The sequence below is a fragment of the Danio rerio genome, chromosome 12, assembly GCF_049306965.1.
Source record: "Danio rerio strain Tuebingen ecotype United States chromosome 12, GRCz12tu, whole genome shotgun sequence".
NCBI classification, from domain to species: Eukaryota; Metazoa; Chordata; class Actinopteri; order Cypriniformes; family Danionidae; genus Danio; species Danio rerio.
Genome location: NC_133187.1, coordinates 45,337,622 through 45,365,589, shown reverse-complemented (window position 1 = coordinate 45,365,589; position 27,968 = coordinate 45,337,622). Strand labels below are relative to the sequence as shown.

General features: G+C 33.7%; 1 protein-coding gene and 1 long non-coding RNA gene across 24 annotated transcripts in view; one reads left to right on the top strand and one right to left on the bottom strand.

Moving 5' to 3' along the window:
- The window catches only part of LOC137496776 (uncharacterized), an 87,924-nt gene extending 62,156 nt beyond the window's left edge, over positions 1-25,768 (top strand). For 3 of the 14 annotated variants that reach the window (XR_012388176.1, XR_012388177.1, XR_011017355.2), the window contains exons 7-11: positions 4,143-4,189; positions 10,475-10,526; positions 12,027-12,131; positions 20,444-20,574; positions 23,230-25,768. This is a non-coding gene — a long non-coding RNA (uncharacterized lncRNA). Of the gene's footprint in view, positions 1-4,142; positions 4,190-10,156; positions 10,369-10,474; positions 10,527-12,026; positions 12,132-20,443; positions 20,588-22,963 lie in introns of those variants that run through there. The other 11 variants (XR_012388188.1, XR_012388180.1, XR_012388183.1 and 8 more) reach the window with 7 other exon arrangements.
- LOC137496842 (uncharacterized) overlaps positions 15,973-27,968 on the bottom strand; it is a 141,700-nt gene continuing 129,704 nt past the window's right edge. For 2 of the 10 annotated variants that reach the window (XR_012388171.1, XR_012388170.1), the window contains exons 8-9: positions 20,585-20,721; positions 19,935-20,171 (exon numbers count right to left, since the gene is read on the bottom strand). The gene's annotated coding sequence lies outside the window, so the exon portion shown is untranslated. Of the gene's footprint in view, positions 16,593-19,115; positions 20,172-20,584; positions 20,722-21,027; positions 21,184-22,923; positions 24,662-25,730; positions 26,301-27,968 lie in introns of those variants that run through there. The other 8 variants (XM_073918883.1, XM_073918879.1, XM_073918885.1 and 5 more) reach the window with 6 other exon arrangements.

Here is a 27,968-nt window from a genome sequence, read left to right as displayed (position 1 = left end):
AAGTATAAAATGATAATAAAAAGAAAATTCATTTTGATTGATTTGACATTCAACCTGAAATACAAGATAAATGTATTTATTCAGCACCAATGAACATGTTTGACCTCACAACACAAAGGATTTGTAACCATGATTGATTTACTTCCCCTAGCATTTCATATGACACATAAATAATCAGACAATTAAAAAATAATACACTTCTGATGCATCCTTAAAGCTTTATTCCCATGAGATTTTACCAGATCAAATGTAGATATCAAATATCCGCATTGGCCTTATTAATGTAAATAAAGTAATATGTAGATCACCATCATGACGGATCACGGCTTTCATTCAGTCAGCTTATGTAAACCCACTCATTCAACGTAATGAAAGAGCGTAATAAAATATACATACAGCCCTGCTCACTCCCTCTCTATATATTACCGCCAGCCTTCATGTGCGATCAGATCTGATGTTAATTACATTTAAACAGAACAAGGCTCATTTTGATTTGAGTTTTAAAGTAACTCCTCAGTCCTTCTACCTGTCACTGCTTGCACATCACACACTAATGCTTTATTAAGAGCGTCTGCTGGGAGCCCGAGCCCGTTTTAGTACATTGGGCTCAATGTAAGACTAATTAAAAAGTGTATTTTTACATTATTAATTTCTGAGTTTCACACTTAATGAATGTGAAATGACAGGCCTCCTATTTTTATATGTACACGCTGAGGACGGAGCGGCCGCTGGGAATACTGATACGCAGGTTTTGGAGAAAACATCGGGCTCTCCTCTGGAGTCCGGCGGCTCAAAACAAACTCCACAAAAAGCCTTTCATCACAATGAAACGCTCAAATTATTTGACCTCCAAGTCCTTGGTGTTGGGACTTTGGCAAAAGACTCTTGTGATGCAGCAATCTTGATTTTTCATGCTTGATTCTGTAGTAAATTGGCCAATATTAATACAAATTCCATTTTTCTCATATTTATTTATTTAGTTAGAAACAAGAATGTTTTAAAATACATGAAAAAGCATTTAAAGAAGCACTATAATTATGTTTACTTATTTGTAATTATTTTATATTTGTGATTACATTAGAAATTAAATGGTTAATAATTTTAGACATTTAAAGATTGTACATTCAATGTATAGTTAGGGTTTAAACATAATAGGCATAATAATTCTCCATTTATTTGTCAAATTATTTTATGTCCCAGTCCTTGCTGTTGGGACTTTGTCAAGAGACTTTTGTGATGCAGCAATCTTGATTTTTCATGCTTGATTCTGTACAAATTTTCATTTTTCTCCCTCATATTTATTTATTAAGCTAGAAAGCAGAATGTTTTAACATACAAGTACATAAAAAAAGCTACATTTCCAGCTAAATGAGTACATGAATAAGCTCTAAAAACAATTGGGGTTGTGTTAAGTCCATTGTTATTATTATTATTATTATTATTATAAATAATATTAATATTATTATTATATATGGACAATATTAATATTATTTGTATTATTATTATATTAATATTATTAGTTATTAGTTATTGTTTTAACAATATTAGATTATTAGACATTATCATTATTATTATTACATTAATATTATTAGATTATTAGAAATTATTGTATTAACATTATTAGACATTATTATTATTATTACATTAATATTATTAGATTATTAGAAATTATTGTATTAACATTATTAGACATTATTATTATTACATTAACATTATTAGATTATTAGACATTATTATTATTATTATTATTACTACATTAACATTATTAGATTATTAGACATTATTATTATTATTACTTTAACATTATTAGATCATTAGACATTATTATTATTATTATTATTATTATTACTACTATTATTATTATTACATTAACATTATTTGATTATTAGACATTATTATTATTACTTTAACATTATTAGAATATTATTTATTATTATTATTTATTATTATTATTATTATTATAACATTTACATTATAGATTATTAGACATTATTATTACATTAACATTATTAGATTATTAGACATGATTATTATTATTATATTATCATTATAAGATTTAAAATGTGGAGTTGAAATGTTATATATAGACTATCCTTTTGAAATGATGCTGCATTAAAACACCTAGATTAAACTAAAACAGTAGATGGGCTAAAGATGGGCCCTTTCACTCTTTTTCCAGTACATGTTGCAGAAAACGGCAGAAATTGCATTGATTTTTGTATAAAAGTGCTGTAAACAAAGCAGCTGTGCTGGTATTTAATCTGCATTAAACAGTAGACAGCCTAAACAAAAAGCAAATTTAATTTTAATAAATATTTAAAACTTCTTTCTCATACATTTATCTATCTAGCTAGAAACAAGAATGTTTTAAGACATGAGTACATGAATAAGGTCTAACTAATGCTGGGTTGTGTTAAACCCATGCTGGGTCAAATATGGTCTGGTAATAGATTGTAAATTAGATTGTATAATTTAATCTGAAGTTGAACAGCTGTTCAAATAAAACAAAAACAGTAGACAGGCTAGATAAAAAGAGAAAATTCACAGCAGAAATCGCATAGTTTCTTTTGTATAAAAGTGCTGTAAACAAAGCAGCTGTACTGGTATTTATTGTGCATTAAAACGGCTGTTAAAATAAAACAAAAACAGTAGACGGCCTAAATAAAAAGCTCATTTTATTTTAATACATGATATGTGTTTTCTCATTTATTAATAACTAACGAGCTAAATGAGTACATGAATCAAGAATAAATTAATTTGGGGTTGTGTTCAGCCCATGCTGGGTCAAAAATAAACTATTATGCGACTGTTTCGTTTCAAATCTGAAGTTGAAATGTAATGATCATAGTATATAGCTTTTGGAAATTATGCGGCATTAAAACAGCTGTTAAAATAAAACAAAAACAGCAAACTGGCTAAATAAAAAGAGAAAATTCAATCTTTTTCTAGTACAGTATGTAGATCTTCTAAAACAGCAGGAATCCTATTGTTTATATCTATAAAAGTGCTGTAAACAAAGCAGCTGTATTCAATATGCATTAAAGCTGTTGAAATAAAACAAAAAAGTAGACAGGCTAAATAAAAAAGCTAATAAAATTTTAATACAGATTTCCTTTTTTCCTCATATATTTATTGATTTACTTAGAAACAAGAATGTTTTAACTTGCGTAAGAATTTTTTATTGTAAAAAGGTCTTAAAATAAAAATGGTGGCTTGTGTTAAGCCCATGCAGAGTTAAATATGGACTATTATTAGATTGTATATGTAGTAAATGAAATGTAATAATCAGTCTGCTTTTGGAATTGATGTTGCATTAAAACAGTAGACTGGTTAAATTAAAAAATAAATAAATAAAGTAAATTAACTCTTTTTCCAGTACCCGGTGCTTCTTTACAGCAGGAGTCACATAGTTTCTTTGTATAAAAGTGCTGTAAACTAAGCAGCTGTGCTGGTATTTGATGCGCATTATAGAGATACAAAAGTAAAATACCATCTGAACTTTTCTGACAACAATGGGCTCCTTTTACATATATTTTAATCAAACATCTCCATTAAGTATTTAAAGTCCACAAGAAATAGAAGTTGCTGCAGACTTTTATGTCAGTATGATGATGCAGTTTTAACTGAGTAGGGGCTGGGGATTGTTCTCAACTTTCAGTCACAGCAAACTAATGGTTGAAGGGACGTGGCTAAGCATATTTTGTCAAACTGACATCATCCAAGAAGGACTGCCATTACTGATTTGAAGCAAATGATCAGAGATTACCAAAACAACAACCAAAACAGATTAGTCACACTCACACCTTGAGACTAACAACCCGGCAAGCATTTTTGTGTCTGAAACAGGTCTAATAGACATTAATTTGTGATGCCAGTCAAAATCGTATAGATCACTAAGAATAGCCCAAAACTAGACTAGTCATCAAATCAACTTGAATGACTACACATGCGAAGTCTGTCCAATCTGTGTATATTTTTGATGATTAGCCTAGTTTTTTTCTAATTTAGGTTTAGATAGTCAATTTAGCCTCATGTTAGACGTCTATTAGTTGTTTATCAAACATAAAATTGTTTGGTGGGAATGTGCGCTAGCAAAATAAACATTGTACATTTTGATTTCATGTGAACTCCTTTTCTTTCAGTGCTTTAGGAACAGTGAGCTGCCCTGTCCAGAAGCCTGTATATTTTGGTGAGTTTTCAGATACAACCAAATAATACACACACACAGAACAACAGGTGCACAAGTGTATTGAATGAAGCATTTATAGAGCACATTAACAGCTAATGTATACTCTAGATTTAGATAGAGATGTCCACTGACGAAATGAACAAAGATCCAGCTCATTTATCAAACGTTTTTGAAACCTAAAACTCCAAACAATCACTAAATAAAAATGTACATTCACAAAATTCTTATCCATTCTGTCTAAAGTTGGAAACATGATTAAATTAGCGGATGTATATAATTGGCAAAGGTCATAATTTGTTACATTTGTTCAATTTATTTGAGAATATCTTGTGTTGTTGTTTTTTTTTTTTTTTTTTTTTTTTTTTCATGTGTGGCTTTTGCTTTCAGAATAGCGTGTTATACTCTGTTTACATACTTTCATAGTAGAATGATTGAGATGCAGTAGGTCTGGAACAAAGATCGGCTGAATTAAAACCAAAAAAGACATCTGTAATACAATCATTTATACTAAAAGAGCTTAAAATGTGAGTGTGTTAGCCTGGACTTGGGCTACTCTAATAGGAGATGTTTGATGAAGACCGTGTTTTTATCCTCCTGCTGAGAGAGAGAGAGAGAGAGAGAGAGACTAGAGAATCTCTCTGTAGAATAAATGTAATCAAGTGTGCGGAGATCGTTTTGCCAAAACACTGCATCTCCAAACACACATTTTCCATCTTCACTACCGAAAGGCTTTGTTCAGGAGAGACAGAGAATTGATTCAGAATTTCAAAATCCCAAAGCTGGAAGCGAGAGAACAGACTGACAACAATACGAGCCTGTGCACTGTGGTTTAAAGCATTGTGGTGGCATTTTGATTGTGAAAAGCTTGGTTTTTCATGCCTTTCCTTCTTTGTTTTTGTACCTTTTATCTTCTTTGGAAGATTGTAACCTTCTGGAAGCTGTAGGTTAAATCAGTCAGCAGCTTTTGTTGTTGTTGCTTAATGAACATATTATTAACATTAAATATCCCCCCCCCTCTGGGAAATTTTATGAATGGATTTCAATGGTAAATACATTTCATTATTATCATAAGTTTTATTTATAATAAGGAAAAGTCATATTTAAGGTCTCTCTTTTTCCTCTTTTTTTGGAACTCTGAATTAAACAGTGGCTCAGTGGTTAGCATTGTCGCCTCACAGGGAGAAGGTCACTGGTTCGAGTCCCGGCTGGGTCAGTTGGCATTTCTGTGTGGAGTTTGCATGTTCTCTCCAAACACATGCGCTATAGAAGAATTGAATAAACCAAATTGGACATAGTGTATGAGTGTGTATGGATGTTTTCCAGTACTGGGATGCAGATGGAAGGGCATCCGCTGTGTAAAACATATGCTGGCGTTGTTCGTTCTGCTGTGGCGACCCCTGATGAATAAAGGGACTAAGCTGAAGGAAAATTAATAAATCAATGAATTAATTAGAAATGAATAATAGTATTGTCTTAAAATATCTAATTTGAATGTTATATTTTTATTTTGACCTTAAAGCAGCACAAAGCAATACAAAAAGCAACAACAACTATAAAGACGAACAGAACAACAACAAAAAAGATTTTAAAGTCTTTGTTACATCAGTTCCTCCAGTTTTATAGGTTAACAATGTCACACATATAGTTCTATGCCAGTGGGCACAGACAATTAAAAACAATAAAAGGATCATACCTTTAAACTGTTATCCTGGACATTTGACAGATAATAAAAAAGGGTTTTTAGGTGGCTTCGAAACCAGCAATGCTGTCAGAAAGATTGTGTCTTAGTCTCTCTAAATGTAAAAGTGCTAGAGGGTTGAAAAAAAGTGGAGCAAAAAGTGGTTTTGATTATAATATATACAGTGCTCAGCAAATATAAGTACACCCCTCACACACATCTTTTCAATTCATATTTGTAATAGGAAGCTTTACAGTATTATATTTGTGCATGTAGGACTTAAGCTGTTAAATAATCTCCATGTTTATTGCACAAAACAATGATGGAATCTTGAATCTTGAGGATCCAGAATGATTGCCTTATGTTGTGTATTTGATGCTTGATACTGTACTTGATTTTTGTTTTTCTGTTCACTTCTATTCATTGGATACCTCAAATTAAAGAGACCGCAGGGGAGGGGGCAGGGGTAGTTGAATTGATAAATTTCATTATATTGTTTTTTTCAGCCTGTATCTTTTTTTAATTATATATATATATATATATATATATATATATATATATATATATATATATATATATATATATATATATATATATATATATATATATATATATTATCATATATATATATATATATATATATATATATATATATATATATATATATATATATATATATATTATATATATATATATAAACATATTTTTTTTATAACGTATTAATGCTATAAAAACTAATAAATATAATATTTAAAAAGAGAAAAAATCTATTTTTCACAGCTAAATGCATTGATTTTTATAGTCTTTTTTTTGTGAAATTGGTAACAATAAAAGAGGATTCTATTGGTATTGTAAATGTACATTTGTATATATTGTAGAACATATGTATTTAATAACATAAACAATCAACATCTTTGTTGTTTAATAGTTGTTCATTGTTAGTTAATGAATGTTAACAAACTGAACTTTGGATTTTAATAATAGATTAGTAAATGTTTAATTATGATTAATAGATGTACAACATTGTTCATAATTCATTAAAGTAAATATATTTAAGCAAAAAAATTTAATAACAGTAACATGATTTTTGTGTGTTCAAAATGTTTACAAAATAATAAGTATTAAATATTAACTTGAACAATTATACATACAAACATTAACTAGATTATTATTATTAATATAAATAATTACATTTATTATTATTGTTACTAGTAGTAGTAGTATTAGTAGTAGTAATAGTAGTATTATTGTTAGTAGTAGTATTAGTTATATTAGTATTAGTAGCAGTAGTAATAGTAGTAGTATTGTTAGTATTAGTACTATTAGTTATAGTATTATTATAGTAGTAGTAGTATTAGTAGTAATAGCAGTAGTTTTAGTTTTATTATTATTAGTAGTAGTGGGGGAATTAATATTAGTAATAGTAATGGTAGTAGTATGTTTAGTAGTAGTACTGTTAGTATTATTATTAGTAATATTATTAGTAGTATTAGTATTATTAGTAATAGTAGTAGAATTAGTAATATTAGTGGTAGTATTTTTAGTATTATTATTAGTTTTAGTAGTATTATTATTAGTAGTAGTAGTTTTAGTAGTAGTATTGCTAGTAATAGTAATATTAGTAATAATATTAGTAGTTTTACTAGTAATATAATAATAATAATAATAATTATTATTATTATTAGTAGTAGTAGTAGTACTATTACTATTATTATTAGTAGTAGTATTAGCATTATTGTTGTTATTAGTAGTTTTAGTAGTAATATTAGTAATAATATTAGTAGTAGTTTTAGTATTAGTATTATTATTAGTAGTATTGTTTGTAGTACTAGTATTATTATTAGTATTATTATTAGTAGTAGTATTAATAGTATTATTATTATTAGTTGTAGTAGTAGTATTGTTAGTAATAGTAGTTTTAGTAGTATTAATAGTAGTATTAGTAGTAGTAGTTTTACTAGTATTATTAGTATACTAATAATAATTATTATTGTTAGTAGTAGTAGTATCAATATTGTTAGTAGTATTAGTATTAATAGTATTGTTAATAGTAGTAGTAATAGTAGTTTTAGTATTATTAGTAGTGGTACTGTTCGTAGTATTAGTATTATTATTATTATTAGTAGTAGTAGTAGTAGTAGTAGTAGTAGAATTAGTAGTAGTATTAGTAGTAGTATTGTTATTATTATTATTAGTAGTAATAGTATTACAATTAGTGTCATTATTTCTTTATTTTAAATATTATAAATGATATTTTACACAACAGCTAAATGCTGACTTTGATCATCAAAATATCTGAGTATAAAATCATGAAAAGATCGATTATATTTGGGATTGGCACAGAAAGTAACTGAGTGAAATCTGTGACTTTCTGCTTGGGTGATTTTGCTGGATTTTCCAGATGTGTGTTGTGTTTCACCCAAATTTATTTATTTTATTGAAAGGTTTTTTGCTGACCTCTGACCTCCAGTGTGGAGTGTCTGTCAGTGCGCTGTTCTTTCTGGTGTAAATATTAGCCGAGCGCTGGACTCTGAACTGCAGTGACTGGAGTCTCTCCAACACAAGCGCAGCAGTCTGTGTGTGTGTGCCGTTTATTTTCATACACCGTTAATTTGTCAACAGCCCTTCCTGTCCATCTGACACACACACATTGCAGAAAACTCTCCTCAACATATTCACTGGCAAATTACACGTGTTGCTGCTGTAATTATTGCTGGAGATATTTGCGATGTGTGTGTGTGTGTGTGTGTGAGGGGGTGTGTTTTCTCCTCTCTGCTGCTGCTGCTCAAGTGTTTTGATGGATGCAAAGGAATTTCATGTATCAATATTGGGCTTGTCAAACAGTCCATTATGTTGGAGCTGAGGCACAGAAATCTATCAGAAATGGTCCGAGGGCAATAAACGTTTTCCAGCAGCCCATCGCTTCACACAAATCAGCCCTGAGATGCAAACGGCCGTCTATTTATTAAATCGCCCTCAGAGGAGTTTACACTTGTGCACAGAGCAGCAAAAGGCAATACACACGCACATACACACAAATACATACATGTACACACTCACACATACACATTTACTGTACATGCATATGCACAAACTTATATGCACACATACACACAAACAAATACATGTACACACATATTTACTGTACACGCATATGCACACACACACACTTATATGCATACATACACACAAATACATGTACACAGAATTACTGTACACACATATGCGAGCACACACACACATGCATACATACATGCATGCATACACATAAATACATGTACACACTCGCACAAACACATATGCTGTACATGCATGCATACACACACATTCAAATGTACACACACACACACACACACATACATGTACACACTTACACAGACACATTTACTGTACACACAAGCACACAAACACATGCATGTGTACACACACACACACACACATTATACATTCACACACACACACACACACACACACACACGTATAAATACACACACTCACACACACACAAACATTTACTGTTCACACATGCACAGACACTCACATGCACACACACACACTCATACAAACAAACACATGCATGCGCACACACAAACCTGCATGTACTGTACATACACACTCATTTACAAACAAATGCATGTTCACACACAAATCTGCATGTACACACACACACGCACTCATATACAAACAAAAGCATATGTACACACACACACAAACATTTACTGTACACACATGCACACTCACATGCATACATACACACACACACAAATACGTTCACACACATTTACTGTACACATACACACACACTTTCAGTACATGCATAAATGCAAATACATGTACACACACACAAACACATTTACTGTACACATATGCACACAAGTGCATGCATACACATACACACACACACACACTCATACAAACACATGCATGCACACACACAAACCTGCATGTACACACACACTCATTTACAAACAAATGCATGTTCACACACAAATCTGCATGTATACACACACACACAAACACATGCACACTCAAACATCCACACAGACATGCATGTAAAAAAATAAATAAATAAAATACACATATAATAACACACACATCCACTTACACACACACACACACACACACACACAGGGGGGGTTCCGGCATTGCTCTTTGGACCCGGGTTTATGAGAATAGACTGTGCCAGCTTCAGTGGTGTGTGTGTGTGCTCTTATCACTTCTCATTAGTGGATCATTGGGAGCGTCGTTCTCTGCCAGCCGTTAATCAATGTGTTTTGTGACTCTGTTAGGGCAGCTGTACGGAGATATTGTGCCTCTAGGGTTAATTCAGGAATAAACCGCTCCGGCCAGGTCTCAGCCTCCGCAGTGTCTGGAAATGAGCCCCATACATATGCATTCACACTTGCATAAATTGGGATTGATGTCATCAGAGAAGTGGGGCTTTTTTTTAGGTAGTGCCATCGTCCGCGGTCAGTGTTTCTTCTATTTTTTTTTTTGCGCTGTGAGTTGTTGTAAATTATGCAGACTGACAGGCGCAGTGAGGAAGGGATTATTCCTGAATAAGTTCAAACACCTCACTGTTTTTTTTTTTTTCTCTTGCTTTTTAGGTTAAACAGAGGAGAAAGAGACTGATGGGAAGACAGAGAGAAGAAAGTAATGGTCAGTTTTTTGTAATGGTCATGTGTTTTGAAAGATATTATAATATGCTTTAATATTATATATAACTTATTAGTGATGGAATCATACTTGGAATTAATAAAACAGATATATATTTAGTGTTCTTGATATATGAGGAAGATAGATAGATAGATAGATAGATAGATAGATAGATAGATAGATAGATAGATAGATAGATAGATAGATAGATAGATAGATAGATAGATGGCATGAATCTTATTTTAAATAAACAAAATTGCTTTTATAAAATCTTAAATATGAGTAATAATTATAATTGTGCAGTTTAAAATATTGCATTTGATTTTATAACATAATTGCAGGCTGTCCACTGAGTCTTAGAGTAAATGCCTTAAAAAGGCTTAAATTCACTGAAATATTTTGTTGTAGGTATTAGATTATTTTAATCAAGTCTTATTTCTCCTATGTCCAAGTAAACCTATCCCATCAGGCCGACACCAGACAATTGCTTTATATTTAAGATTTTATTGCAAAGAGATACAATTCAAAACGGCTGTTAGACATGTTTACCGGACATTCTCCAAATTAAATTGCCTAATCAGGGAATGAAAACTAAAGCAACACATCCCAACATGATCTTCCATTAACACAAAAACTATTTACCAAAGTAACCAGCCCATTAGAAAAAATCCTTAGTGTTTAGCTCTGTAAAAGTCTAACATTTCATTCACAAGGGTCTTAAAAGAGTCTTAAGTTTGACCTGAAGAAACTCTGAATTACTCACAATACCGTTTAAATTTAAAATATACTAAATTATTTTACAATATATCAAACTACTTTAAACAATTTGTATTTTTATATTTATTTGTGATAGAATTTACATAGATTTTATTTTCTATTATTTAAAAAAATATATATTTGTATTTTTTATTTATTTATCTATATCTAGCCGTTAACCAAGGTGTTTTGTGAGTCTGTTAAGGCAGCTGTACAGAGGTATTGTGCCTCTAGGGGTAATTCTGGAATCTATACAGTATAGATATATAGCATCTATATTAGTTATTATCCATTCATCTATACTTTTTCAAACTGTTCTTTCTGTCTGTCTGTCTGTCTGTCTGTCTGTCTGTCTGTCTGTCTGTCTGTCTGTCTGTCTATCTATCTATCTATCTATCCATCCATCTTCCTCATATTTCAACAATGACAAATATGTTTTATAAATTCCAAGAATTGTACCATCACTTATAATAAGTTGTATATAATATTAAATCATGTTAACTTAAAATTATAACAATATAAAACTAAATCCGCTATATAATTTTAAATTGACTATTTCCCCATCTAAGAAATAATTAAGATTGCATAATTGTTTGTTGTAGATATAACTATATAACTATATATAGTTGTATAACTATAACTGACTATGTAGAAATGAATTGTTCTAGTAGTATGAATGTGAACTTCTGTGTTTAAGAGGCAGCTTTTAAATGTCTCCAAAAAAAAACCTGGTGTTCTGGCATTCAGGAAACCCTTGTGGCAGCAGGGATTTCCTGCGAGCGGATCGGGAGGACGGCGGCCCATATTGCACCACAGGAAGATGTGTGCCCGACTCCAGCAGCAGAGGTCAAGGTGAGGGTCAGATTTACAGCAGCCCGTTCCCAGCCTTCATCCACGTCCTGCGGAAATCAGCCATAAAGACGCCGTTTTCATCTCTCAAGGTTCTGTCATAAACCCGCAGCATTCGCCGGCTTTTTTTTTTTGAGAGTAAAAAAGAATGACGAATACATATAAAACCGCGCAACAATATCCTACTGTAGTCCTTTCATCTCGAGTTAACCTTTCCGACACGGACCACCCCATTGTTTCACGCAGGCAAAAACACTGCTGCTTCACGCTACCGTCAGCTCACAGATATTACTGACTTTTTAATATCTTGGTCTAATGCATAAAGAAAACATACAAAATATACTTTAAAGTCTTTCTTACATACTTTATCAGTTTATCTTTGTGTAGAATTTATGTATAATACATGTTTTTAAAGCTGGCTTTCTTTAAAGGAGCTTTTTTACTCTTGCATTGAGCCAGAAATCTCCACTTTAGCAGATTTACACCAAACTTTAGCTACATTTTGTTAATTTCTGTGCTCTGAAGGTTTTTACAGAGTGTTATGTTCATACATAATTTGACTTTTTATTATTATTATTATTTTTATTATTATTTTAAAATCATTTTACAATATAACAAACAGCACAATTGACAAAAAGAATATTCAGCATTAAGTAGCATCAGAGTATACAAATATACATCATGTACATCAACAAATCCAGTTTATGTTGCTAGATTAAAACAATAATCAAATAACGCCTTGTGAATGGTCAGTGTGATAACAATCAGTATTAATATGTAGGCACAGGTCATAAAGGGTTCATAAAGGGTCTATAAAAATATTCCAGGTTTCTAAAAATATGTGTTTTGTGTTTAAGCTATATATTAAATATTCCAAATGCTCTGTGATTTATTTATGATATGTTCAAATAATTCAAATGTTGGAGGGAGTTCATGTTTCCAGTTTAACAGAATACAATTCCTAGATGCATAAGAAAATAGACCTACCCTATTTGATAAAAAAAGGGTCCGATACCTCATTCAAGTCCACCCCTAAAAGATATATTAAAGGAGTCTTGTGATATTTCTTTCCCAGGACCATCACAGAAAACTCATGTACAGAATCCCAAAACATTTAGTTTTTTACAGTTCCCAAAAATATGCATAATGGTGCCCTTGTGTTTCTTACATCAGTTACATAAAGGCAATGCACCGGGATATATCCTACTGAGGTGAACTGGGGTCAAATATATTGTTTGTATGAATTTGTTCAATTATTTTGTTGCTAGAAAATTGTATACAACATCCCACTGACCATCATCAAAATTACCACCAAGGTCTTTTTCCCATGTGTTTTCAGTGAGATTAAAGAAGAATCAGCTTGGGCTCTTAAGATTGCATATAGTGTATCTCAGATATCTTTTCCTTTAACATTGAAGTATTCTCTAGAATGTTTTCTAATTTAGATAATTCCACTGAAATGTAACCATTTGCAAGGAAATCATTTATCAGGTATCTACGTTTTAGGTACATGTAAAAATCTTTATTGTCAATATCAAACTCACTTTTTAATTCAGAAAAAGATTTAAGTGTGCCCTCTTTAAAAACATGCTTTAAAGAGACAATGCCTTGCTCCTTCGACTTTGTTATTTTAAACTAAAGAAGAGCATTTGTTTGTAGCATTTCCTGAATTATGGAGTGATATTAGGAGATTTTCCAAAATCACCTCTATAAAATTTTGGACACTTCATATGTCAAAAAATAATGTATATTTTTATGCTTAAAATATAATATGCAAATCAGCCCATATTTAATTAAGCAATACCTTGTGTGCATATTTAAATATGCATTCTTAAAATGCAAGGCTGATTCAGTTTAGTATTGGGTCACGTATGGACAAACTATTTTTTCTATTAAATCTTTAACCCAACATTAATGTTTGTCCATAATAGACCCAAACGTTTTATTTAGAGACTAGCATTATAAAAAACAAACTTAAAGTGTTTACATTTTACATATTGCATACAAACTCTAAGTATCAATTTCCACTATTAACTACTGGCTTATTACCTGCCTAATATTGCGATATTGACTGTTTATTAGCACTTATAAAGTATGATCTTATTCTACATCCCTAAAACTACTCGATATCTAAACCCAACTACCTTTATAACTATTAATTAGCAGCTAATTTGTAGTTTATTGAGCTAAAAGTCATAGTTAATATCAAGTATTATATCTTAAAATAAAGTGTACCCCCCAAAAAAATGCAATCAAATCAACAGCTAGAAGCATGGTGATATTTGTTAGTTAATTTTTTTTACCCTATTCACCTGCCTTAAAGATGCCAGCGATCAGAGAGTGGGGAAAAAAGTTGCACATTTTTTCCGAAATGTGCAAGGCTGCTCTCTGAGGTCCATTTCATTTTAACCAAATGGGGGGGAAGCTTGTCTTTACGGCGGTGAGCAGATGGAACTATAAATCACGGCAGCCGCTGCCGCCCTGTAGAGGCCGAGCACAGCTGCCACTCTCCCCGAAAATCTCTTCAGGTCCATCGTCAGGCAATCTGGGCTGCTTTTTTTTCCTTTTCATATATATATCCAGCACACCTCCCCTCTCAGTACAGTCATATCCATCAAAACGCCGCGCGCCCATCAGCCCACCGCCGCCATCGATTGGCACACTTATTTCTGCGCATAAGCAATGCCCCGTGCTGGAGCTCAAGCCCCACGACAGGCCCCTCATTTGGGCTCTTTAGCCCCCAGCAAGCACTGCGACTCCAGGCCAGGCCTCCTCCATTAAACTTGCATTATGATGGATATCAAGGCGTCTGAGGGCTGAGCGTTTTAAACCAGAGGTGACAAGAAACCAAACACAGCCTATTGTTTTTCCATGCGTGCGCCTAACACCCCCCTATCATCATCATCATCATCATCGTCGTCGTCCAGGTTTAACATATCGGCAGTTTTGCTAGGTAAATAGACTCAATAATCTGTGCATAACTCAGAAGGAGACGCTGCTGGCTGTGTTTCCGTCTGTGGGCAGATGGTGGCGCTCTAATGCCATAGATATCACAGCTCAGGTTTTAAGACTGAAAGTGTAGGAGAGAGAAATGGAGGCACTTACCAATATGTTTCTACTTTTGTTTTACTCTTTAAATGTTTGCAACATGACTGGAGCTGAACTTAAAGTAAATACTGTTCAGTTGTTTTAGGTTTAGAATCTGGCGTTAGTCTGATGATCATCATATTGTAATTTAGTATGGATTGCTTTTAGAGTTCCTGAAAGACGACAGTGCTGGAATGATTGTATTAGTATCTGCTAATATGATTTGTAACAGTGGTCTTGCAGTATATGAAAGGTTTTATTTTTATGTTTCAACATAATAAATGTCAGTTTTTATAATAAGTATTAATAAATTAAATTAAAAGTCATTGGTATGAATATACTTATATAAACACTTATATTTGTCGTAGATAATATTTAATGAAAGAATATAAGTATTTTTTATGTTTATATAGTTAAAATTGTTATTATTCATTTATAAAGCACATTAATTGTTCAGAAGATAAAATTGGGACTGGTTATAATTTAATGTAATATTAGTGTTATTTTCGACATGAGTGAATTATAACGTTCTATACAGGTTATTTTATTTATTTATTTTTGTTTACTTTAAATGTTTTGAAGGTTTTTTTTTTCTATTCCATCATGCATTATTTTATTTGATCATGTAGACTTCAAGAGATTTGCCACTTGGCAAAGGACAGTCATTATTATTAACATTTAATCAATAAGTCAGCCAACCAAACAGCAAATTAATATGCGAATGCAAAACGACAGTCTTAAACATCCCATCAGTTTTAAACATCTTTTTTTTATATATAAATGTGTAACTTCCTAAAGAATAACATTAAAAAAAAAAAAACAACCAAAACAAAACATGCCAGTCTTGTTTTGTCCAGCAATACTGGAGCCGAAAACGAATATTAGCTGTTTTTATAAGGCTGAAGTTTGGGGTTTTGAGCGGGAACGGCTGGGGCTGATGGGACATGATTTGTGCATGAGTCGGGACTCCGCTGGTCATTCATTATCCAGAGAGAGAGAGAAAAGGAGAAGAAATGAAAGTGAAAATGACAAAGAAAAGACCGAGCCGGGTGTCATCTTGGTTACACGTTTCAAAGCGTGTTCGTTTAAAAGAGGCGCGCATGCTTAAAATGTCAATTCCTTCGATCTAACATGCTTTTCTTGTGTTTAAATTGTGCTGTGCTTTAAAAATCTGTGAACTTGTATTTCCCTCTATCAGCAGAGACGGAGCCATCAGTCAGTGCAGGTCATTTTTCTTCCTCTTTAAAGCCCGTCATGGAAAGTACAAACACCAGATGTATTGATCATTTCTGTTCATAAAAGCAGATTAACTTGTGTTGTATAATTGGGTCAAATTGCATCTTTCAACTGGAGAATAATGCAAACTCAGATTGGGAACTACAGAAAGAGCAAACAGTGTAAAATAACAATTACATTTAAATAATACACACAAACAATAATGCAAATATTATACATAGCACAGAATATGATGATGATGATAATAATCTTATGACCCTATAAGTCACAAGGATATTAGGAAATTGATGGATATGATGACAATAATGCACACATTTCCTAAGAGCAATCAGTGTACATTACAGTGGAAAAAAATTATAATGCAATTGTTTAAATAATATTAATATTCATCATCATCATCATCATTCTTCTGTGAACCTACATACAGTATTAAGTGTTTTGGAAAATGTACAGTAGTAAAAATAATAATAACATTAATGAATAGTAATTAAATTCACACACTTAATCGTTCATTATCCTTCAACTTATACTTTTGTTCACAGCGGAATGAACCGCCAACTTAATCAGCATGTTTTACACAGCTGATGCCCTTCCAGCTACAACCCAGTACTGGGAAACATTAATACACACACACGTACAGTATGGCCAGTTTAGTTTACCTAATTCATCTATAGCACATGTCTTTGGACTGTGGGGGAAACTGGAACACCAGGAGGAAACCCACCCCAACACCGAGAGAACATGCAAACTCCACACAGAAACCCCAACTGACCCAGCAAGGACTAAAAAACAGTGACCTACTCGCTGGGAGGCGACAACACTGAGCCACAGTGTTGCCTAAATTAACACATATTTAATAGTAATAAATGTAAAAATAATAATACCATTTTGAATTATTATTTGAATATAATAATAATTATTATTATTAATTTTATTATTATTATTATTAAATGTTAGATGAACATGTTTTATATTAACAATAATAATATTAAATGTAAAAATAATAATAAAAAACATGTTTTAAACATTTTGAAATATAATTTGAACATAATATTAATGAATATTAATTTGATCAACACATATATAATAATAATAGTAAAATTAAACATAAAATATTAACTAAAACATAATTTGAAGGTTTTTAAATGTTCTCAACATTCTCCATTATAAAATTAAACCAATGTTAAATTTAACATTTGAATTTATTTTTTAAACATTAGTGGCACGTTTATAACTTTAATCTTGTGAACATGAATACCAACATTTAATTATGATCAAACATACGTGTTTTTGTTATGAATATGGTGTTACAGATTACATAAAAATAATAAATATTCCCATTTTAAGGCATAGAAAACGTTCATGAGCGTGTGATGCCCAAAATATAAGCTGCTGTACATCGCACTACACTTTGGAGTCGATTAAATGATCACCAGCAGTAATACAACAAAAACCGTATCCCAGCATTCTCTGAGGCTCAGACTGTGTGAGTTATTGGTAGGAAACAAAGAAACAGCTGAACGCTCCAATAAGCGGCTCTTCACCTGTACGAGTTCATAGAAAACTGCACATCTCGCCAGCAAACTTACAGTACCAGCATCATCTGTGTCCACTCTATCTTCAACACACATGCAGTGCAACTATACCTGGTATATATTTGCTCTTGTTGATTAAAATATGTTAACATCTCACAAAACTCTTTTCTGAATATTCAGACTTATACGCGTTCTTAGAAAAAAAAAAACTTCTGATCCGCAGTACTGCATTTTTGTTCACTTTGGCCTTGAGCTTACAGTTTCAAAACAATTGGAATTTTTTTCCTAAAATTGGAATGCTTTTTTTTTTTTTTTTTGGAGAAAACTGACAAGTTTGTAATTGACTTTTTTTATTCTGTTGTCTGTAATTAATTTTTCTTAGCATTTCTTTTTTTTTCACTCTTTTAAATTCCGACACAAGCTTTTATTCTGACTTTTTTGATAATTCAGACATGTTTGTTATTCTGACTTAAAAAAAAATAAAGCTTAAGTTTGCAATTGATTTTTTTTTGTTGTTGTTGAGAATTACAACATTAATTTGTAATTTTTACATTTTTTTTAAAAATTCCAACACTGAGAATTCTGACACAAGTTTGTAATTCTGGCTTTTGAGAATTCCATCACATCTTTTTTTGAATTCTGACATTAGGTTGTAATTCAAATATATTTTTTAATTTCAACAAATTTGTTATTCTGACTTTTTAGAAATCTAACATAAATTTGTATTTCTCACTTTTTTTAGGAACTGACCCTTTTTGAGACTTCTAACACAAGTTTGTAATTTTGACTTTTTTGAGAATTTTGAGAAGTTTGTAATTCTTTTAATGATAATTCTGACACTTCTTTTTTTAAATTCCAACTAAAGGTTGTAATTCGGACTTTTTCAAATTCCTACACATTTGTAATTCTGACTTTTTTTCCAGAATTCTGACATAATATTTGTAATTCTGACTTTTGATAAATTTTTACATAAGTTTGTACTTCTTACTTTTTTAAGAATTCTGACATTTATAATTGTAATTTTTTTTAATTCCAACATAAGTTTGTAATTCTTACTTTTTTAACATCCTGACACAAGTTTATAATTGTCACCTTTTAGAAAAATTTTGACACTTTTTTTTTTTTTTTTAGAAATTCAGATGTAAGATTTTAACTAGGAATAATTTTTGAGAATTGTGATTTTATTTTTTTATTTTATTTTTATTTTTACAGTTCTGACATAAATCTCGCCAATTTTCGACAAGTTTGTAATTCTCACTTTTTTGAGAATTGACACTTTTTATGAACCCTGACACAGGTTTGTAATTGACAAATTGGTAATTAAATTTTTTGAAAATTCTGACAAATTTGTAATTCATTTTTATTCTGATAAATTTGTAATTCTGACTTTTTTTGAATTCTAACATGTTTTTTTCTGAGTTTTGAGAATTTCAACAAGTTTGTAATTGTGAATTAATTTTTATTCTGACACAAAACTGTAATTCTGACCTTTTTTTGTTAATTTCGACAAATTTGTAATTCTGACTTTATTTAAATTTCTGAAATTAGGTTGTAATTCATATATATATATTTTTTAATTCCAACAATTTTTTAATTCTGACTTTTTAATAATTTGACATGAATTTGTAACTCACTTCTGAGAAGTTCAACAAGTTAGTAATTCAAAGGTTTTTTATTTCTCACTTGTAATTCTGACAAGTTTGTAATTCTCACTTTTTGTAGATTTTTTTTAATGAATTCCTGCATTCCGACAGTTTGTAATTCTCACCTTTTATTTTAAGAATTCTGAAATAAATATGTAATTCTAACCTTTTTTGGAGCATTTCAACAAAAGTTTGTAATTTGGATCTTTTTTTAATGCCAACATAAAAACTTGTTATTAACTTTTATTATAATGTTGAAATCGTTTTTCTTTTTTCTTTTCTAATAAATGCTGACACATAGGTTTGTATTTCTGCCTTTATTTTTTGAATGCCTACATAAGCTTTATTATATTTTAAGACTGAAAAATAAGCAATTAGACTACAGTATTTCTTAGAACTCTTTTCTATCCTCTACTTCAGACTCAGAATAGTAAGGAAATAAAGTCTCTCTTGCCATATACGAGTCCAGATCCTACAGCTCCTGCAGCTCTTCCCAAACTTCCCAAACTCAGCAGCTGTACAAGAGACATGACTGGGCTTCCCTAAAAAAAACACAAAAACAAGGAAATCACAACCCTGGCAAGTGTTGCATTTCATTTCAACAACAATGTGACATATCAGTGGGCAACAATAGAAGGAAAAATAGAAAGAAAAAAAAGACATGACACTTTTTGAAATATCAAAAGATCCCGGGACTGCTCTTGGGACTGAGCTACTGCCATGAAGCAGGAAGGTCACCATCTTTGCTTTTTCTCTTTCTGTCTGTGCTTCAGTGTGTGGCAGCTTCTGTTTCTATCTGTGTGTGTGTGTTTAGAGCCGCAGGGATGGTGTGGAGGATGTTGTCGCTGACTTTTGAAGCGTCTGACAGGGCGAGCGCTGAAACTGATCCTGACACTGACAGCTGAGACCCTCCAGGTCAAAGGTCTTGACCCCGGTAACGCAAAGGTAAAATTACCTATTCATGTGTCATGTGTTGTGCAGTGGCCGCGGGCAGAGATACAGCCTGTCAGTGAGATGGTCACCGCAGCTCATCCGCTGTCAACTTCAGCTCCAAAAGCTTCACAAATCGCACATTCTGCCCAAACACACTGTCTGAGAGAGAAACAAGAGTCAAGAATCAGATTCCTGGAAGTGAGCAGGAAGGTTACAAGTAGTGTTTCTGAATAGGCCACGGGGTCTCAGAAAATCCAGACTTGTTTTTGGCTAATACCAAGCATTAAAGTGATCAATATATGAGCATATTCGTTGCTCCAAACATTCATTCATTTTCTTTTCCACTTAGTGCCTTTATTAATCAGGGGTCACCACAGCGGAATGAACCGCCAACTTATTCGACATATTACTGGAAAACATCCATACACACTCATTCACACACACACTACAGACAATTTAGCTTACCCAATTCATCTGTAGCGCATGTCTTTGGACTGTGGGGGGAACCGGAGCACCTGGAGGAAACCCACATGAACACAAGGAGAACATGCAAACTCCACACAGAAGCACCTACTGACCCAGCGACGTTCTTGCTGTGAGGTATCAGCACTACCCACTGCGCTGCCACTCACAAAACAATAATATACATATTTTTATTTTAGGTCTATTGTATTAAACTATGCTTGCTAATTATGGTGGCTTGAGAAAACTGATATCCTACAGAAACGTATTATTGTTCCGTCTTCTTAGACTATTTTAAGAACGCTTCTTCTCCTAGACCGCTCATACTACAACCACCAAACTAACTCCAAACCTCCAAACTATGCTAAATTAAGCTGCTATATCTTTTCCAACTGATCCGACTTACGGTTTTCTTAAAACTGACTTGGAAATTTCAAAAGTCTCATTGACTGATTGGACCAAACTTTGTAACCTCATAACTTTGCGCCAGACTGTCATACAGACTCATACAGGGCTCATTTACCTCAAACTAACAACCTACCAATCACTGATGACCTTTCAACTTACTAGCCACACCCTAGCAACCATTTACTGCACCCTAGCAACTGTCACATAGACTTCCATTATAGAAAAAACTGGCATTGGCTTTACATGGGCCATATTAACAACAAACCAATACATGCTAGAAATGTACAAATCATACTAGCAAGATGCTAATTCATTCTAAATTCATGCTAACACCATGCTAGTTCATATTAGAAACATGCTAGCTGCATGGTAATTCATACTACAGCTATGTAAATAACATGCAAATTTATGCTAGAAACATGCTAGCAACATGCTAATTTATACTAGAACCATGCTAATTTATGATAGCAACTGCCTAGCAACTACTCAGCAACTACACATCAGCAAACACCTAGCAACACCTTAGTAACCGCCTAGCAATACCTTAGCAACACAATAGAAAGCACTCAGAACTGCCTTGCAACACATTAACAAGCACCCAGAACTGCCTAACAACCTCCTAGCAACCAATCAGAACACCCTAGCAACCGCCTAGCAAGACCTAAGCAATGACCTAGAACACCTTAGCAACCGCCTAGCAATGACCTAGAACATCTTAGCAACTGCCTAGCAACTACCTAGTAATGCCATAGCAATGACCTAGCAACCACTTAGCAACACCTTAGCAACCACCCATAACTGCGTAACAACCTCCTAGCAACACCTTAGCAACCACCTTGCAATGCCTTAGCAACCACTCAGAACAAAAATTCAACACCCTAGCAACCGCCTAGCAACACCTTAGCAACCACCTAGCAACACCTTAGGAATGACTTTGAACACCTAAGCAACCGCCTAGCAACACCTTAGCAACAACCTAGACCATCTTAGCAACCGCCTAGCAATGCCTTAGCAACTACCAAGCAACACCTTAGCAATGACCTAGAACATCTTAGCAACCACTAAGAACACCATAGCAACCACCTAGCTACTCGTTAGCAACCACTCAGAACCAAAATTCTATTCAATTCAACACCCTAGCAACACCTTAGCAATGACCTAGAACACATTAGCAACCACCTAGCAACACCTTAGGAATGACCTAGAACACCTTAGCAACTGGCATACATAACCTTAGCAACCACCTTGCAATGTCTTACCAGCAACCTAGAACACCTTAGCAACTGCCTAGCAACAATTTAACAACCAATCAGAACCCCCTATCAACTGCCTAACTAGAAACATACTAACCTACACATGGTTATGACTGAATCAACTTTCTTAAAAATTCCTTCAATTCTTTAAATTTAAAAGCTACGTCAAACTTTCAGATTCTGCTTTCTCAAGACACCATGAAGTTTGTCTACAAGGTTTACTTTTCTAATTGTTTACCGTGTTTTATGCTGATGTATGAACTCTTCCCCAAGTACAGCTCTCAGAACCACTGATTCACAACAGATGATTCATAATAGTGACCATGAAGCGGTTCTTCCAAAGCCGCCATCACTCCTGCACAAAGTATCCGATATGCATTTGAAGCAGTGAGTGTAACTCCAGCAGACAGTGACTTTAAGAAAGCCTCACTTCAGCTCAGCTTGAGTCGGTCACACACACAGCATGTCCCGATCCTCCCGGGCCTGTCAAGGTAAGTTTGGTGTCACGCAATCAAAAAAGTTTGCTGGTCTTCCTGTTGTCCAGAAGCCTGACAGTGTGGATGTTGAGCGGGTCAGTGCATCATGCGGAGAGGATGAAGGTGTCGTCGTCCTCCTGCCATGTAATAGCTCCCCGCTCGCCAATGCTGAGCAGCGCCGCGTGAATCCTGCAGGCTGCGGAGAGACCCAACGCTAATTAACTGAATGTGGACGCTGAGATCCAGACCAGACTCGCAGCGAGACCACAGATGAAGAAACTCCTTCAGAAGAAACGACAGTACACGTGAGGAAGAGTTCACTCTTTTCACTCTTAGACTAACTTTATCAAGTGGAGAGTAATAGGGCTCCAAAAAAAAGTGTAAAGTCAGAATGGAAAGTTTTTATGCTCGCAACGTGACCAGCTGGATAAGTTGGCGGTTCATTGCGCTGTGCCGACCCCTGATTAATAAAGGGACTAAGCCGAAAAGGAAATAAATGAATGAATGTTTTGTGAGTTTCTGTGGAGTCTAAGAGCATTTAAGAACAGGATTCAACATTAATCAAATAACGTTGAATTGTCTTCGCTGTATAAATAATTAAATACAATTTAATGTTTGTCAAATCTATAATTAGTGTAGACCAAGCAGCAACCTCCCACCCTCCCACTCTCCCTCAGGAAGCCAATACGGAAGTAACTGAAACTGCAATTCATCGAAATTCCGCTAGTCCTGGCTCCATATGGAGCAGATTTCCGTTGAGCCCACTGTTAAAATGGCCAACTTTACAGCAGAAAAAAAGGTGTTCACAGCCTGGTACAAAGAACGATTTCAGTTCAGACAGCTAATATTACTGTTCATGACAACTGTGAGGGGGTGAACTTTTTTTTTTAACTCATCTGTTTCCTCTATATTAAGTTTGCATAATTAAGGGCGTGGCCACTTGAGTGACAGCTAGGTCTCGCTGGTCGCCTTCACTTCACCTCAGCTGATTCCGGTTGATTAGCCGCTGATGTCAGCATATTCATCGTATTTTTGTGTTGTTTTATGAGGCTTTACACAGTCAGTTGCCTTTTGGACTTATTTCTTACAATTGATATGGCATGCTGTGTGCACTTAAGTGTGCTCACAAACCATTCACGAGACCTGCATTTCCCAGGAGAGTGAAATTATATACTTATATACCATCTCTAAATGCATTTGTTTTATTTAAGATCATTTATCATTTTAGATTGTCATACAGTGTTATGCCTGGATTTCATAAAAAGCCTTGCATTTACTAACACAGACTATATCTGAAGTATTTGGAATTCACATTTTGCTCCTGTTGAAAATCTCATAAGAACAATGTTTAGAGGCGCAATTTATTACAACTTTTAAAAGTCTAAACACTTTATTGATGTAGTGTACAACCAAGCACAAGAGGTCAGAATACAAACGATACTCTCAGGTAATGAAGTATTAAGCGTTTCATTGTTAGGAAAGCTTGCCTAAGCAGAGTGCCAGCATGCGTCTCTAGCTCCGCCTCTTTGCCCTTATTTGGTATCCCTCGGTTGATGCGATGATGCGTGAACAATATGGCGGCAGTTGGCCACGCCTTCTGGTAGCTTATTTTGTGTTCTTGAGAAACCTATGGGTAACGTCACGGATTCTACGGCCATATATTTTACAGTCTATGGTGTAGACGTAGCCTAAGACAGCGGTTCCCAAAAGGTGGGGTCCTCAGCGAGCTCTGTGGGAGGTCGCGTAATTTTATTTTATTTTTTTACATTTTTTAGCAGTTAGGAGCAATTAGGAGAACGATCATATGTTTTACAAATCGGATGCCCTTCCAGCTGCAACATATCACTGGAAAACATTCATACACACTCATTTACACACATACACTACAGACAATTAAGCTTACCCAATTCACCTATAGCGCATGTCTTTGGACTGTGGGGGGGAACCGGAGCATCTGGAGGAAACCCACACGAACACCGGGAGAACATGCAAACTCTAGCTAGGACTCAAACCAGGGACCTTCTTGCTATGAGGCAACAGTGCTAACAACTGAGCCACCGTGCCACCTATATTAAATAACATTAACAGATAAATTATTTAATATTATTGTTGAACCTTTTGTTTAAGCTTACATTGTTGTTAATATAGTTATTATCGACTAATGTAGTTGAAATATGTAAAATTATGAAAAATATTTACTATGTAAATATACAGTCGAGCCCACAATTATTCATACCCCTAACAAATTCTAACTTAAAGTTACTTAAAGAAATATTTTTACTTAAAAAAATCCCAGCACATTTTCTTCCACAATGATGTCCTCTTGTATATCATCTTATTATCTTTTGGGAGAAGCCAGTGCCATTTCCAGTAAAAACAACAACTTTCTGGTGAATAAAAGTAACTTAAGTCAGCATTTGTCAGGGATATAAATAATTTCAGGCTTGACTGTATGTACAAATTAAATTCTAAAATGTTTTAATTTGCATATAAGAAATGGATGATAGAAGATGAATATTAATGTGTTCATCTTCAACGTTTAAGACACAAAAAGTAGCGCAATCATCTAAATATTGACTCCAACATGCACTTTTTGTTTATTTTGACATTTAAAACATAAAAAAACAGCATTGTGTCCAGCTTCATCCGTCCTAAATGGGATTAGCCTGTAATCTACGGAAACAATTGAGCGTCTGAGGCTGGAAGAGAGAATGATGGGCCTGAACTTCATTGAGTGTTTCTGGCAGAAGTGCAGCTCTGGAGGGTCTCGCTCTGATGGACGGACAGTGTGTCCTTTACAAACAGCCGAATTATCCTTTATCAGCCTCTCCATGCAGCACCAGCGGGACCCTCCGCATCCCGAGTGGAGCTGGTCTGATCGGGATTAAAGATCTCCAGCTCCAGCCGCCTCAAATCCATAACCGGATTGGATGAGTGTCGCCATTAGAATGAAAGAGGCATCAAAGCACAGGCTGAATGTCCAGACCTGTTTAATCGGAGAGTGTGTGTGTGTGTGGAGTGTGTTCAGGTATCGGATGTGAAGAGATGACGCTCTTATACCCAGAGCAGGAATGCCAAACACATTTCCAAAGGATTGTGGGAATCCGGCTGGACTGCCTGTGGTGTGTGGTATGTCAACCTCCCGCCGGCCAAAAACATCAGCCAGGGAGAAGAACACATGGAGAACAATACATGAATTAAAATAGGGGGAAAGACACACAATAGAAGTACTTAAAACATGCTGAAATCAACATGGTCATTTAGTTTATATATGCTGTATACTACCCCATATCAGGAAAAGTCAGGACAGTTGCAAATAAAAAAAGTAGTGATTTCTCAATTTACTTTGACTTGTATTTCATTGCAGACAATACAACAGACATTATTTAATGTGCTCCACATGATTTTTATAGTATTTAATCAAACATGTTACAATTTTGGTTCTTGCAACACATTTCAAAAAAGTTGTAACAGTAAAGCATTTACTACAATGTAATGCTAACGTTCCTTTTCACAACACTTAAAGGACGTTTAGGGATTGAAGACACCAAGTGATGAAGTGTTTCAGGTGTAATTTTGTCCCATTCTTCCTGCAAACAAGTCTTAAGGTGATCAACAGTACAGGGGTCTTCGTTGTCGCATTTTGCGCTTTAAAATGTGCCACATATTCTCTATAGGAGACAGGTCGGGACTGCAGACAGGCCAGTCAAGTACCTGTATCCTCTTCTGCCGCAGGTAAAACTTTGTAATGTGTGCAGAATGTGGTTTGGCATCGTCTTGTTTAAATATGCATATAACACTACTTTTTTTATATCTTATTTACCTTTTCAATACTGTCCTAACTTTTTCTGATTTGGGGTTGTAATATTTATTTGACCAAAATAATTAAACACTGATACTAATATAATAAAATAAACTTAAAATAAAAACTTTATGGGACGTTAAATATATATATATATATAAATAAATAATAAAAATGATATGAAAACACATTTATTAAACAGTAAATAAAAATTAAACACATAAAACATGTTGTCCGATGCCAACGTTTGAAAAATGTGATTATTAATTAAAATAACAGTAAATCAAAACTACTTTTTAATCTTATAACAACATTTGCTAACACTTTACAATAAGGTTGTATTATTATTAAATTCCTTTATTTTAAATCTCTAACTTACCTGATCATCATGAAAGAAAAGAAAATACAATTCACTACTCCAACTACCTAACACAAAAACAGAGGTCAAAAGGTTTTTACAAATAAAATGGCGTCAAACTCCTTACTATCCCAAAATATATACACTGTTTACAAACTATTTACAAAACAGGCAACCACATTTAAGGGACAATCCAAAACTCAATGCCAGCAGGCAAAGAGGTCTAACAAGCCAGTGGAACAAAGTATCATAAACACAAAACAAACAGTACTCACAAATCTCTTGTCACAACTTTAACATTTAAAACCTCTGCACTACACAACAAACAACCATTTCAACAAACACAAAGCAAGTGACCAAAACAAGATAGCTGTCAAGGAAGTTGTGTCATGGCTTTAACACACTGTAGGCCAATCAGGAACAAGCAATCAGCTGGAAGTGGCCAATGAGATATTTTCTAGGCTGAGAAACAGATGAAACAAGGCACCTAAAGGGTTGTAACAGTTACTAACATGTTAGTTAATGTGTTTACTAACATGAACAGTCAATGAACAGTATGTGTTTATGTCAGTCAATGATTATTCATTTATTTTCTTTTTGTGTCAGTGCCTTTATTAATCCGGGGTCGCCACAGCGGAATGAACCGC